The following is a 15708-nucleotide window of genomic DNA, read 5'->3' as shown; positions in this document are numbered from 1 at the left end:
AATTGCTTGCAATGTTGAAAATCTGGAATTGTTCTGGTTGTGATCTTCAGTGCCAAGTCTGTTTTATGTGGTTCTGCCCGTTCGTGGATATAAGCTTTCAGCATATGTAAGTAGGGACAATATCGAGAGAGGAGGAGTTTCCATATATGTGTGAGAAACATAGAAACTAAAAATTTTTGTGTAGAGCAACATATAGAAACACGTGTGTGTGAGCTTGAACTAAATAATGGTACTTTTACAGTTACAGCCATGTATAGGTCCCCACTGGGAAATTTGCAACTATTTTTGAAAAACTTGGATTGTTTGTTGTGCTGTCTGCCAGAGAGAGGGAAGCAAATTATTGTTTGTGGGGAATTTAATACAGATTTCCTGAAAGAGTCCGTTAAAAGCTTGAACTTGAAGTATTACGTGGTTCATTCAATTTGACATCAGTTACTGATTTTCCTACTCGGATGGTTCAGAAAAGCAGCAAACTCATAGATAATGTTTTTATAGACTAAGAATAATATAATAATCCCAATCCCAAAGAAAGCAGCTGTTGACAGATGTGAAAATTACCGAACTATCAGTTTAATAAGCCACGGTTGCAAAACACTAACACGAATTCTTTACAGACGAATGAAAAAACTGGTAGAAGCCGACCTCGGGTAAGATCAGTTTGGATTCCGTAGAAATATTGGAACACGTGAGGCAGTACTGACCCTACGACTTATCTTAGAAAATAGATTAAGGAAAGGCAAACCTATGTATCTAGCAATTGTAGACTTGAAGAAAGTTTTGACGATGTTGATTGGAATATTCTCTTTCAAATTCTAAAGGTGGCAGGGGTAAAATACAGGGAGCGAAAGGCTATTTACAATTTGTACAGAAACCAGTGGCAGTTATAAGAGTCGAGGTGCATGAAAGGGAAGCAGTGGTTGGGAAGGGAGTGAGACAGAGGTGTAGCCTATCCCCGATGTTATTCAATCTGTGTATTGAGCAAGCAGTAAAGGAAACAAAAGAAAAGTTCGGAGTAGGAATTAAAATCCATGGAGAAGAAATAAAAACTTTGAGGTTCGCCGATGACATTGTAATTCTGTCAGAGATAGTAAAGGACCTGGAAGAGCACCTGAACGGAATGGACAGTGTCTTGAAAGGAGGATGTAAGATGAACATCAACAAAAGCAAAACGAGGATAATGGAATGTAGTCGAATTAAATCGGGTGATGCTGCGGGAATTAGGTTAGGAAATGAGACGCTTAACGTAGTAAATGAGTTTTGCTATTTGGGGAGCAAAATAACTGATGATGGTCGAATTATAGAGGATATAGGATGTAGACTGGCAATGGCAAGGAAAGCGTTTCTGAACAAGAGAAATTTGTTAACATCATGTATAGATTTAAGCGTCAGGAAGTCGTTTCTGAAAGTATTTGTATGGAGTGTAGCCATGTATGGAAGTGAAACGTGGACGATAAATAGTTTAGACAAGAAGAGAATAGAAGCTTTCGAAATGTGGTGCTACAGAAGAGTGCTGATGATTAGATGGGTAGATCACATAGCAAATGAGGAGGTGTTGAAGAGGATTGGGGAGAAGAGAAGTTTGTGGCACAACTTGACTAGAAGAAGGGATTGGTTGGTAGGACATGTTCTGAGGCATCAAGGGATCACCAATTTAGTATTGGAGGGCAGCGTGGGTGGTAAAAATCGTAGAGGGAGACCAAGAGACAAATACAAGAAGCAGATTCAGAATGATGTAGGTTGCAGTAGATACTGGGAGATGAAGAAGCTTGCACAGGATAGAGTAGCATGGAGAGCTGCATCAAACCACTCTCTGGACTGAAGACCACAACAACAACAGACCAAGATACACTTATCAAATAAAAACTTTTCCTGTTAAGAATGGTCTGTCTGATCACTGTGCACAGCTAGTTATAGTATATGACACAGCTCCATACAGTAAGGCAAAATGGTCCTCCAAAATGATGCCTTCAGTTAACGATTTAACAACTGAAAACTGTAGATTAAGCTTGCAGCAGTTAGACTGATATGATGTGTACAGGGAATCTGATGCTAATGTAAAATTTAACTTATTTCATGATACCTTCGTAAGTATATTTGAAAACAGTTTTCCTAAGAAAACAGTGAAATATAATTCTAAGAAACCCTCTAAAAACCCATGACTTACTAAAGGAATAAAAATATCTTGTAAACAGAAAAGAGAAATGTATCTTATAGGTAGGAGGAGTGATGATCCAGAAACAGTGAAACAATATAAAAACTACTGCACTGTATTAAGAAAAGTTATGTGCATTATATCTTAGTTTAGCACACACGACAACAAAATTGAAACAATTTGGAATATTGTTGAAAGGGAAACAGGGAACCAGGAGCATAGAAAGACTGAATTTCTATGTATTTCTATCAGCCTCAATGAAAAGTTTGTGAACAAAAAATCAGATGTAGAAGATATTTTTAATAATCGCTTTTTAAGTACTGTAGAGAAAATAGCATTCAGCTATTCATTAAAAAATCCAAGGCAGTATATGGAAGAGGCAAACATATGGAATTCGATAAAATTTAAATGTAACCTACATCTCCTACTGAAATTAGGAAAATAATAAATTCACTCAAAGGTAAATGCTCACATAGAATTGATGGCATTTCCAACAGATTACTAAAAGATTGCTCCCAGCAGATAAGTAGGATTCTCAGCCATGTACCTATCAGCTCACTGAAACAGCACATTTTTCCAGATAGACTGAAATATGCTACTGTTAAACCATTGCATAAAAAAGAGGATAGGTCTGATGCTAACAACTACTGCACAATCTCACTTCTGACAGCTTTGCCCAAAATTTTTGAAAAAGTAATGTATTCAAGAGTAGCATCATATATTTGTAAGAATGAAGTACTAAAAAAATTTCAGTTTGGTTTTTAGAAACGCTTTTCAACAGGAAACGCTATATATGCTTCCACTGATCAAATATTAAATTCTTTGAATAAGCAAACATCATCCATTGTGATATTTTGTGATCCCTCAGAGACGTTTGACCAGGTGAATCATGAAATTTTTCTAGATAAGCTTAAGTGTTGTGGTATGAGTGGGACAGTGCACAAATGGTTTAATTCATACTTAAATGGAAGAATGCAGAAGGTTGAAATTAAGAGTCCTCTAACTGGGGATGTATCAAGAATGGTGTCCCACAGAGTTCAGTCTAGGGTCCCTTATTGTTCTTATTATATATTAATGACTTGCCATTCTATGTTTATGAAAACGCAAAGCTAGTTATTTGTGCTGATGTTACAAGTAGAGTAATCAAACCCAATAAACGAGCATCAGCTGAGCAAATTGAAAATAAGTATTAAGTGCTTCTCTGCAAAAGAACTCTCACTAAATTTTGTGAAAGCACAGTATACACAATTCTGTACAGTAAATGGCATAACGCCATTGATTAATATAGAATATGAACAGAACTCTGTTGCTAAGGCAGAATACTGAAAATTTCTGGGTATGTGCATTGATAAGGATAGATCCCGTGGTCTAGGGGTAGCGTCTTTGATTCATAATCAAAACGTCTTCGGTCCCAGGTTCGATCCCCGCCACTGCCTAAATTTTGATAATAATCAGCATTGGCGGCCGAAGACTTCCGGCATAAGAAGTCAGCCTTGTCAAGGAGGGCGGAGGAGCGGATAGAGGTTCAGGGCACTCTCTTGTCCTAGGGGTGGGAAATTGCCCCTAAAGGCAGAAGAATCAGCAATGATCAACGACATGAGGATGCAGAAGGCAATGGAAACCACTGCATTAAAGACACGTAACGTGTATCCACAGGACATGTGGCCTGTAATTGAAGAAGTGTCATTATGATCTCTCCATTGGCAAAAGATTCCGGAATAGTCCCCCATTCGGATCTCCGGGAGGGGACTTCCAAGGGGGAGGTTACCATGAGAAAAAGATTGAATAATCAACGAAAGGATAACGTTCTACGAGTCGGGGCGTGGAATGTCAGAAGCTTGAACGCGGTAGGGAAACTAGAAAATCTGAAAAGGAAAATGCAAAGGCTCAATCTAGATATAGTAGGGGTCAGTGAAGTGAAGGGGAAGGAATACAAGGATTTCTGGTCAGATGAGTATCGGGTAATATCAACAGCAGCAGAAAATGGTATAACAGGTGTAGGATTCGTTATGAATAGGAAGGTAGGGCAGAGGGTATGTTACTGTGAACAGTTCAGTGACCGGGTTGTTCTAATCAGAATCGACAGCAGACCAACACCGACAACGATAGTTCAGGTATACATGCCGACGTCGCAAGCTGAAGATGAACAGATAGAGAGAGTGTATGAGGATATTGAAAGGGTAATGCAGTATGTAAAGGGGGACGAAAATCTAATAGTCATGGGCGACTGGAATGCAGTTGGAGGGGAAGGAGTAGAAGAAAAGGTTACAGGAGAATATGGGCTTGGGACAAGGAATGAAAGAGGAGAAAGACTAATTGAGTTCTGTAACAAGTTTCAGCTAGTAATAGCGAATAACCTGTTCAAGAATCACAAGAGGAGGGGGTATACTTGGAAAAGGCCGGGAGATACGGGAAGATTTCAATTAGATTACATCATGGTCAGACAGAGATTCCGAAATCAGATACTGGATTGTAAGGCGTACCCAGGAGCAGATATAGACTCAGATCACAATATAGTAGTGATGAAGAGTAGGCTGAAGTTCAAGACATTAGTCAGGAAGAATCAATACGCAAAGAAGTGGGATACGGAAGTACTAAGGAATGACGAGATACGTTTGAAGTTCTCTAACGCTATAGATACAGCAATAAGGAATAGCGCAATAGGCAGTACAGTTGAAGAGGAATGGACATCTCTTAAAAGGGCCATCACAGAAGTTGGGAAGGAAAACATAGGTACAAAGAAGGTAGCTGCGAAGAAACCATGGGTAACAGAAGAAATACTTCAGTTGATTGATGAAAGGAGGAAGTACAAACATATTCCGGGAAAATCAGGAATACAGAAATACAAGCCGCTAAGGAATGAAATAAATAGGAAGTGCAGGGAAGCTAAGACGAAATGGCTGCAGGAAAAATGTGAAGACATCGAAATAGATATGATTGTCGGAAGGACAGACTCAGCATACAGGAAAGTCAAAACAACTTTTGGTGATATTAAAAGCAACGGTGGTAACATTAAGAGTGCAACGGGAATTCCATTGTTAAATGCAGAGGAGAGAGCAGATAGGTGGAAAGAATACATTGAAAGTCTCTATGAGGGTGAAGATTTGTCTGATGTGATAGAAGAAGGAACAGAAGTCGAATTAGAAGAGATAGGGGATCCAGTATTAGAATCGGAATTTAAAAGAGCTTTGGAGGACATACGGTCAAATAAGGCAGAAGGGATAGATAACATTCCATCAGAATTTCTAAAATCATTGGGGGAAGTGGCAAAAAAACGACTATTCACGTTGGTGTGTAGAATATATGAGTCTGGCGACATACCATCTGACTTTCGGAAAAGCATCATCCACACAATTCCGAAGACGGCAAGAGCTGACAAGTGCGAGAATTATCGCACAATCAGCTTAACAGCTCATGCATCGAAGCTGCTTACAAGAATAATATACAGAAGAATGGAAAAGAAAATTGAGAATGCGCTAGGTGACGATCATTTTGGCTTTAGGAAAAGTAAAGGGACGAGAGAGGCAATTCTGACGTTACGGCTGATAATGGAAGCAAGGCTAAAGAAAAATCAGGACACTTTCATAGGATTTGTCGACCTGGAAAAAGCGTTCGACAATATAAAATGGTGCAAGCTGTTCGAGATTCTGAAAAAAGTAGGGGTAAGCTATAGGGAGAGACGGGTCATATACAATGTGTACAACAACCAAGAGGGAATAATAAGAGTGGACGATCAAGAACGAAGTGCTCGTATTAAGAAGGATGTAAGACAAGGCTGTAGCCTTTCGCCCCTACTCTTCAATCTGTACATCGAGGAAGCAATGATGGAAATAAAAGAAAGGTTCAGGAGTGGAATTAAAATACAAGGTGAGAGGATATCAATGATACGATTCGCTGATGACATTGCTATCCTGAGTGAAAGTGAAGAAGAATTAAATGATCTGCTGAACGGAATGAACAGTCTAATGAGTACACAGTATGGTTTGAGAGTAAATCGGAGAAAGACGAAGGTAATGAGAAGTAGTAGGAATGAGAACAGCGAGAAACTTAACATCAGGATTGATGGTCACGAAGTCAATGAAGCTGAGGAATTCTGCTACCTAGGCAGTAAAATAACCAATGACGGACGGAGCAAGGAGGACATCAAAAGCAGACTCACTATGCCAAAAAAGGCATTTCTGGCCAAGAGAAGTCTACTAATATCAAATACCGGCCTTACTTTGAGGAAGAAATTTCTGAGGATGTACGTTTGGAGTACAGCATTGTATGGTAGTGAAACATGGACTGTAAGAAAACCGGAACAGAAGAGAATCGAAGCATTTGAGATGTGGTGCTATAGACGAATGTTGAAAATTAGGTGGACTGATAAGGTAAGGAATGAGGAGGTTCTACGCAGAATTGGAGAGGAAAGGAATATTTGGAAAACACTGATAAGGAGAAGGGACAGGATGATAGGACATCAGCTAAGACATGAGGGAATGACTTCCATGGTACTAGAGGGAGCTGTAGAGGGCAAAAACTGTAGAGGAAGACAGAGATTGAAATACGTCAAGCAACTGTTAGGTTCAGCTACTTCTGCTATTAGAGTTTTTGCACTTTATGGTGATAAACATACCAGTAAATTGGCCTACTATGCCTATTTTCATTCACCGCATTCATATGGCATCATATTTTGGGGTAATTCATCACTAAGAGAAAAGTAACCATTGCACAAAAGCCCATAAACTGAATAATAGCTGGAGCCCACCCAAGATCATCTTGCAGACATTTATCTAAGGAACTCGTGATATTCATAATGCATATAGTCACTTATGAAATTTGTTATTAATAACCCATCCCAGTTCAAAAATAATAGCGAAGTGCTTAGCTACAACATTAGAAGAAAGGATGATCTTCAAAATTCTGGATTATATCGACTTTGGCACAGAAAGGGGTGAATTATGCGGCCACAAAAATCTTTGGTCGTGTGCCAAATAGCATTAAAAGTCTGACAGATAGCCAACCAACATTTAAAAACAAGCTAAAAGAATGTCTGAATGACAAATCTTCTACTCAATAGGCGAATTTTTCGATATGAAGTAGTAAACGTAAAATAGTAAAGAAAACTGATGTTAAAGTGACATGTTCCACATCATTACGAAGAGTCGTATTCATGATCTATGGAACAAGTATAAATGTAAGGTATTGTAATACAATGTGCAGGACTCTTCTTCTGTGCACAACTTCGGCATCTCACATTCATTTAAATCTGCTTAATGCGATTTTGGTGTCCCCACTACAATTTCTACCCCTACCCCCCCCCCTCCCACACACACACACACAACTATTCCCAAATTCAGTATTCCCTGACAACTCAGAGTGTGTTCTCTAAATCGATGTCTTCATTTGGTGCAATCGTGCTAGAAATTCCTTTTCACCTAGTTCGATCCAGTGCCTCATCGCTAGTAGCCCCTATCTACCCATCCATTCTTCAGCTCTGTAGCATCACATTCCAAAAGCTTCTATCCTCTTCTTGTCTGAACTGTTCACCCGTAAAAGGCAACCCTACAGACCAATACCTTCAGAAAAGACTACCTAACGTTTAAATTTATATTACATGTTAATAAATTCTCTCGCTATTGCAAGTCTGTATTTTATATACTGTTAATCTAACGCCCTTAGTTGGTCCTGATTTAATTATATTACATTCCATTACTCTTGATTTACTTTTCCTGATATTCGTGTTATACAGAGGTGACCAAAGATTTGGGATAGCGGTATGCACATATACAGATGGTGGTAGTATCACATACATAAGGTACACAACGGCAGTGCATTGTCATAGCTGTCATTTGTACTCTGGAGAGCCATGTGAAAAGGTTTCAGACCTGATTATGGCTGCACTACAGGAAATAACAGACTTTGATCTTGGAATGGAGGTTGGAGCTGGACGCATGAAACATTCCATTTCAGAATTCAGTATTCCACCATCCACAGTGTCAAGAGGGAGAATCTCAAATTTCAGGCATTACCTCTTATCTCACACGATGGACAATGTAGAGGTCGATGGAATTCACTTAACAACCGAGAGCGGCTGCATTTGCGTAAGAGTTGTCAGTGATAACAGACAAGCAACACTTCCTGAAATAATCTTAGAAGTCAAAGTGGAACGTACGACAGACGTACCCGTTAGGACAGTGTGGCAAAATTTGGCGTTAATGGACTACGGCAGCCACGACCGATACGAGTGCCACTGCTAACAGCACGACATCCTGCCATAGGCCCATGGCTATATCAGTTGGACCCTAGATGACCAGAAAACTGTGGCCTGGCCAGATGAGTCACGATTTCAGTTTGTAAGAGCCGATGGTAGGGTTCAAGTGTGGTTTACACCCCAATATGCCAAGGACCCAAGTTGGCAACAATGCACTGTGCAAACTAGTGGTGACCCAATAATGGTGTGAGTTTTGTTTACATGGAAAAAATTGGGTCCTATGGTTCATCTTACTGAAAATAGTTGTTTTCGGCTACTTGGAGACCATTTGCTGCCGTTCAGCGACGAAATTTTTGTGGATGACAATGCACCATGTCACCTGGCCACAATTGTTTGCGACTGGCTTGAAGACCGATCTGGATAATTTGAGTAATTGATTCAGCCACCAATCAAATATTTGTGGTACATAATCGAGAGGTCAGTTCGTGTACAAAATCCTACACTGGCAACACTTTTGCAATTAAGGACGACTATAGAGGCAGCATTCCTCAATACTTCTGCAGAGGACTTCCAACTACTTGTGGAGTCCATGCCACGTCGACTCGCTGCACTTCGGCGGGCAAAAGGAGGTCCTGCACGATATTAGGAAGTATCCCATTACTTTCGTCAACTCAGTGTACACTCTTTTTCCACGACACTATCTATTCCATTCAACTGCTATTACAAGCCTTTTGCCCTCTTTTATAGAACTACACTGTCATCATCGAACCTCAAACTTTTTATTTCTTCTCCAGGAATTTCAATCCTCATTTGGAGTTTCTTATTGGCTTCCTTTATTGCTTGCTCAATCTTCTGACTGAATAATACTGAGGATAAGCTACAACCATGTCTCACTCCCTACTCAACTACTGATTCCCTTTCATATCAAATGTTCACTTGGGTGTGAATTCCTAACGGACCAAACGGCTGAGGTTGTCGGTCCATAGACTTACACACTACTAAAACTAACTTATGCTAAGGACAACACACACTCATGTCCGAGGCAGGACTCGAACCTCTGGCGGGAGGGGTTGCGCCTTTCATATCCTTAGACTCTTATAAATGCAGTAGGATTTCTGTACAAGTTGTTAGTAATCACTCGCTGCTACCATCAGAATTTCAGAGAATAGAATTCAGTCGCCATTTTCAAAAGCTTTCTCTAAATGTACAAATACTGTAAAGGAGAGTTTCCCTTCTTCAATCTATCGTTTAAGATATGTCGTGGGGTCAAGATATGTCTCCACCAAGGTGGGCTTCTACCAGTTTTTCCACTAATCTGCAAATACTTCGTGTCAGCATTTTGCAACCATGACTTACTAAACTAAAGTTTCGGCAATGCTCAGCACTTGCCGTCTTTTTCTATATTTACATATTAATTTCTATAAAACTTCAATATGCAGCGAATAGGTGTTACAGATAAGACACTGAACTCAGGTCAGGGAGCAGACGTTTAATGTACCCGTCTGGTAATTAGGAATAAGGTTTTCCATGAGTTTCCTAAATCGCCTAAAGCAAATGTCGGTATATTTTTTTGTATCAGATGCGGTGCTCCTGTTCTCCTTACTTAGTACTTCCCTAGTTTGTTCTAAACCTCGAATTACCTCGTCCTCAACAGAGAATTAAGACATAATCAGCCTCAGTCGTTCATTAGAACCTAATATCTAATACTGGGCAATATCTACAGAATTTGAAGATTCTTGAGGCTTTACTCAGTTTATTCAATGAACACATGAGCATGTCGGAGACTATCTTCATATGTATGTGCCAATCATGCAACTGGAATAAGTACTTTCGATGCAAATTGAACCTGTCACTACCAGATGACAAGCGCGTTTTGTATTTTGCATAGCAGTGACTTAGACCATTGTTTTTCTGACGTGGTAGTTTCAGTGCAGATGTGAGCTTTTCAACACGAGCGCAGTTCTCACAAGGCATTTTGACCAGGATTTCTGAAAATAAGCTCGTAGTTAGGTGAGTTCTTACACTCCTGCATTTATCATTCGGAACATGGTTCAGTTTGCATTTTAATCTCAATAATAATTTTCATATTACACAATTCTGTGTATTTGTTTCGAGATACCTTTACCTCTTTCTGCTACATATTAACTGCACATTGCATTGCGTTTGCTCATTACCATTCACTATAAATGGTTTGTAGCTGCTACCTACCATTCAGACTACTAGTAACTTGTAATTGGCTTCGGAAATCGTAGTCAGCTCTCAGAGCTCTGAAATTTGTTGTGACGTCAGTAAAAACCGTTGCGCGGCTCTCATACTCAGCTAACCTAGAACCAAGGAATTTGCTATTCATGTTGGAGGAAATCGTACGTCAAGATTTTCAAATAATAGAAAGGAGCCGAGTAGCATCGAAATATTTGTAAATCACATTCATACTCTCAAGGAAAAGGTCAGTGACTGTTCCTTTTAGAATTTTAAAGTCATTCGGTAATTTACTGATAACTGCGTCATAATAATACGTTTTCCCCTTTGATATCACATTAACTCGAAAGCAACGTTCAGCACTTGAGAACAAACATTAAAAACTGCTTTATGTTCCTTAATTTATAAAGAATCTCTACGGTATGGTGCAACGCCTTGGAGGTATTTTTTCAGGGTTATATATCTTGCATAAAAGGTTTAATAGTTTTCTGATGGTTGGCTATCCCAGAGGATCTCAGTAGTTCTCAGGGAATGTCGGCTGCTCCAGGGGATTTGTTTTGATTTAGGTCTTTCATTGCTCTGTCACATTCATCTCGCAGCATTGGATCTCCCGACACATCTGTATCTACATCTTCTAACCTTTCTACACACATCAAAGAAATTTTTGCAACACCCCTGTTCCCAGAACATCTGAAGACAGACGTTGTGGATATTGTACCACAGACACAGTCCCTCTGACTGTTCAGAGATGTCACTAAACCCGCCCAAAGATGTAAACAACCATCCACGAGCAGCGCCTATTAGACGGAGGGGGTCCAATAGCCGATCAGTTCTAGTCATTCCACCAGGAAGGAGGTACACGGTTCGTGCTGTCTGTAGTTCAACCATGCCTAGACGGTCAATACCGCGGTTCGATCGCATCTTCATTGTTACTTTGTGCCAGGAAGGGAAGTGTCCAGGCGTCTCGGAGTGAAGTTTGCAGGCAACCAGGTCAGGCTGAAAGCCTTAGATACACTGTCAAGCGAGTGCAGCAAGGTGGAGGTTCCCTGCTGTTTTGGGGTGGCATTATGTGGGGCCGAGATACGTCGCTGGTGGTCATGGAAGGCGCCGTAACGGCCGTACGACACTTGAATGCCATCCTCCGACCGATAGTGCAATCGTATCGGCAGCATATTGGCGAGGCATACGTCTTCATGGACGACAATTCGCGGTCACATTTGTGGAATGTGAATGAATTCCTTCAGGATAACGACATCGCTCGACTAGGGTGGCCAGCATGTTTTCCAGACATGAACCCTATCAAACATGCCTGGGATAGATTGTAAAGGGATGTTAATGGACGACGTGACCCACCAACCACTCTGAGCGATCTACGTCGAATCGCAGTTGTGGAATAGGACAATCTGGACAAACAGTGCCTTGATGGACTTGTGGATAATATGCCTCGACGAATACAGTCATGCACCAATGAAAGAGGACGTGCTACTCGGTATTAGAGATACTGGTGTGTACAGCAATCTGGTCCACCACCTCTGAGGGTCTCGCTGTATGGTGATACAACATGCAATGTGTGGTTTTCATGAGCAATAAAAAGGTCGGAAATGATGTTTATGTTGATCTCTATTCCAATTTTCTGTACTGGTTCCGGAACTCTCGGAACCGAGGTGATGCAAAACATTTTTTGATGTGTGTAAAATGTTGTTTTCAAACTCGTTTTCCTTGTAATAGCCTTTTATATATTCCTACGTTTTTCCTTCTTTGCTTCTAACAGCACCATATCTCTCTCCCTCATTCAGGCATCCGCCAGTAGCTTTGACGTTTTTCAGCCTCTGTAAGTCTAATTTTTAAACGTCTGTATTATCTTTTACCTACTTCTATTGGCGCATTTTTGTATTTTCTCCTTTAGTCAGTTAAATTCAGTGTCTCTTGTGTTATCCAAGTATTTCTTGCCGCTATGCCTATTTGATCCTCCGCTGCATTCACTAAATGGTACTTCTTACGCTTCTCTCCTTTACCAAATTGATAATTCCTTGATGTGTCCATACAGTACCATTATTTTACTTTTATTGATGTTCATCTTCAGGACAAGTCCCAGATCATTTTTCCACACAAGTGACATATCATTTAGTGCCCGTCTCTCCCACCCTCAGACATTAATTGAATTTTCTTGGACTTTTATTAATTTTAATTGTGTCACAAATATAACAGTCCTCCGTAACTGATTGGTAGCATTTACGTTTGCACATGGGGGACCTGGGTTCCATTGCAGGTGAGAGCATCAGTTTAAACTGACAAGACTGACGCTGAAATGACATCAGGTGAAAATTTTTGCACTGAGCTATGACTCACACTAAATTTATTTTTTATTTATAGACACATTACCTTATTATGTGCAGAGTGTCCGCAGATGAGTTGTTTGCGAGATAATCTCCATAGTATGGTAACTAGCTCCAGTGAATTCAGAATGAAATACTCTCCTAGTTAGTAGCAGCGTATTTGAAATGTAAACTTTTCGATTGGGTCTTCAATTACTTGAGATCAAATTTCATCCATGAACTACATTACCTTGCTCAACGGTGAGAAGGTGGTACGTGTATGACGAGGCACAGACACATTTATTGTTAGTGTAAGATAATACCCAACGCGACAATATGGTCCAAGTTGGATAGGTCGAACACAGATTGTACCTTGCCCTTCAACATCACCTGACCTCAGTCTTCCACATTTTTCCATCTGAGCTCATCTTAAAAGTGAAGGGTACTGCACTCCCGTTCATGCGGTCGAAGAAGGGAAAAAACGAATTATACAGTTCTGCCGAGATATACGAAATGATATAGGAGTATTTCGGAAAATGCGTAACCTTCTAGACAGACGAGTGCAGTACACGCTTCATTGTCAAAACGACACATGCAACACCTCCTTTGACAGGTGCCACTGTACAGTAAATTGTAACTTGCTGAATCAGAAGTACCTTTCCTGTTGAGGAAAGACATAGGTGAAATTTGAGCCAATTGGATGGGTACTAGAACAAAAATGTTACATTTCAAATACTTTTATACAAACTAGAATAATATTTGATACTGAAGTCAGTGATGGGTCATAGTCACAAATTAACAATTCTGGCAAACAGCTCGTTTGCAGTTCTATGTTTACTGTAACGTTTTCGCTTCTGTTATCATATGTACTTTCACCCGTGTCAGTCTTCGCTACTAATTATTATACATTCTGTATACAAATTTTACATTCTCAAATTGCTGCCCCAAGCAGCTGCTTCTGCCACGTGGGCCTTAAACTTGCCCTGGGTGTGCTTATTCAACTGCAGTAAAACGTTTTTGGAAAATCATCAGTTCTAAAGAAAGTCAGACATATTTCTCAAACATTAGCACAGACGCTTGTAGAAGGGGCGTTCAATAAGTAATGCAACAACTTTTTCTCTGCTAATTTCGGTTGAAAAAATGGGGAATTTGTTATTGGATATCAATGAATATTCCCGCTTCAGCCCCTATAGTTTCATGAAGTTCCGATCGGTGGAGGTGTTGTAAGCAGCCCTCAACATGTCGCCTGCAACAGAGGTGCATTCCAAACAGAGAGTTGTCATTGATTTTCTTTCAGCGCCGGCCGGTGTGGCCGTGCGGTTAAAGGCGCTTCAGTCTGGAACCGCGTGACCGCTACGGTCGCAGGTTCGAATCCTGCCTCGGGCATGGATGTGTGTGATGTCCTTAGGTTAGTTAGGTTTAATTAGTTCTAAGTTCTAGGCGACTGATGACCTCAGAAGTTAAGTCGCATAGTGCTCAGAGCCATTTTTCTTTCAGCGGAAAACCAGCGCATCGCAGACTTTCGTAGGTGCTTGTAGAACATCTACGGAGACCTGGCGGTGAACATGGCGAGTCACTGGCTGAGGCGTCTGTCATCATCGTAACAATATCTCGCAAACCTGTCCGAACTCCCGTATGACAACTGACTTCTGCAATGTTGGAACGTGCGGACACTCCCATTCGATGTGACTGATGGATCACAATCAAACACCTCGCTGCTCAGCTGAACGTCTCCATTGGTAGTGCTGACACACTCGTCCACCAGATAGGGTGCTCAAAGTTGTGTGCTCACTGGGTTCTTTGCCGCCTAAAAGAAGACCGTAAAGAGCAACGAAGGACCGTCTGTGCGGAATTGCTTGTGCGTTAAGAGACTGATCGTGAAAAATTTTTTGTCAACATCGTCACAGGCCATGAACAATCATTAGAAGTAGCTACTTCCATAAAATATCTAAGGACCGATTAGAAGTGGGTCTGCGATTCATTAGAAGAATCCTCATGAAAAGATGTCCGTCAACAAAGGAGGTAGCTTACAAAACGCTCTTTCGACCAATACTTGAATATCGCTCGACAGTCTGTGATTCTTGCCAGATAGGATTGATAGAGGAAATAAGTGTTCTGATGACCTCTCCATTGACAATAGATTCCGGAATAGTCCTCCATTCGGATCTCAGAGACGGGAGAGCCAAGGGTGAGGTAACATGAGAAAAAGATTGAAAAACCAACGGAACGATAACGTTCTACTAGTCGGGGCGTGGAATGTAAGAAATTTGAAATTATGATAGCAGAAAACCAGAAAAAGGAAATGCACAGGCTCAATCTACATACATTGAGGGTCAGTGAAGTGACATGGAAAGCAATCATAAAACAGGTGTAGGAATCGATGTAAATGGGAAGGTAGGCCAGGGAGAGTTTTACTGTGAACCGTTCAGTGATGAGGTCGTTCTCGTCAGAGTCGATAGTAAACCAACACCGACACCAATAGTTCAGGTATACATGCCGACGTCACAAGTTGAAGATGAAGTCGTAGAGAAAGTGTATAAGAATATTGAACGGGAAATTCAGTATGTAAAAGGAGTTGAAAATTTAATAGTCATGGGGAACTGGAAGGCGGTTACAGGGGAAGGAGTATAATAAAGAGTTACCGGAGAATATGGGGTTGGCACTAGGAATGCATGGGCTCCAGCTATTATTCTGATTACGCATCTTTGTGCAATGAATACTTTTTCTCTTAATGATGAATTACCCCAAAATATGATACTGTATGAAAACCGCGAATGAAAATAGACATAGTAGGCTAATCTTCTGACATGATTATCACCAAAATTTGCAATAACCCTAAGACAATAAGT

General features: G+C 40.5%; 1 protein-coding gene across 1 annotated transcript in view; it reads right to left on the bottom strand.

Annotated features, from left to right (window-relative positions):
• The window catches only part of LOC126195492 (ornithine decarboxylase 2-like), a 488128-nt gene that overhangs the window by 368005 nt on the left and 104415 nt on the right, over positions 1-15708 (bottom strand). The window lies entirely within an intron of this gene.

The sequence above is a fragment of the Schistocerca nitens genome, chromosome 7 (assembly GCF_023898315.1).
Source record: "Schistocerca nitens isolate TAMUIC-IGC-003100 chromosome 7, iqSchNite1.1, whole genome shotgun sequence".
NCBI lineage: Eukaryota > Metazoa > Arthropoda > Insecta > Orthoptera > Acrididae > Schistocerca > Schistocerca nitens.
This window is presented reverse-complemented; position numbering and strand designations above follow the sequence as displayed.